Source organism: Penaeus monodon, chromosome 33 (genome assembly GCF_015228065.2).
Source record: "Penaeus monodon isolate SGIC_2016 chromosome 33, NSTDA_Pmon_1, whole genome shotgun sequence".
In the NCBI taxonomy this organism is placed as follows: Eukaryota; Metazoa; Arthropoda; class Malacostraca; order Decapoda; family Penaeidae; genus Penaeus; species Penaeus monodon.
In genome coordinates this window covers 33,077,520-33,077,817 of record NC_051418.1, presented here as the reverse complement: position 1 = coordinate 33,077,817, position 298 = coordinate 33,077,520, and the positions used below count along the sequence as shown (strand labels likewise).

The following is a 298-nucleotide window of genomic DNA, read 5'->3' as shown; positions in this document are numbered from 1 at the left end:
TTTAGTGTGGGCGGGACACTTTAATACGTGTTTGCGGCAAAATTTGGGAGACAGCCTCCTCTTTAATAAAAATTCTTTGTGGCTGCCATCGCTTCCTCTATTATATTCAAGTGTAGCAAATATTTTTTCATTAGAGAGATATCATAAAAGCGGTGTTGTGTGCTTGCTTGCTTCTACTTTGAATAATAGCTGGAGATGACTAAGTTACAGTAGAATGTAAATGTGTTATTTGATTATGTAAATGAACGATGCCATTGACACATATAAAGGTAAGTTCACAGACTTCTTCACAAAAAGA

General features: G+C 35.6%; 1 protein-coding gene across 1 annotated transcript in view; it reads right to left on the bottom strand.

The window, feature by feature from the left end:
• Positions 1-298, bottom strand: part of LOC119594342 — a 65,880-nt gene that overhangs the window by 30,192 nt on the left and 35,390 nt on the right. The gene's annotated exons all lie outside the window — the stretch shown is intronic.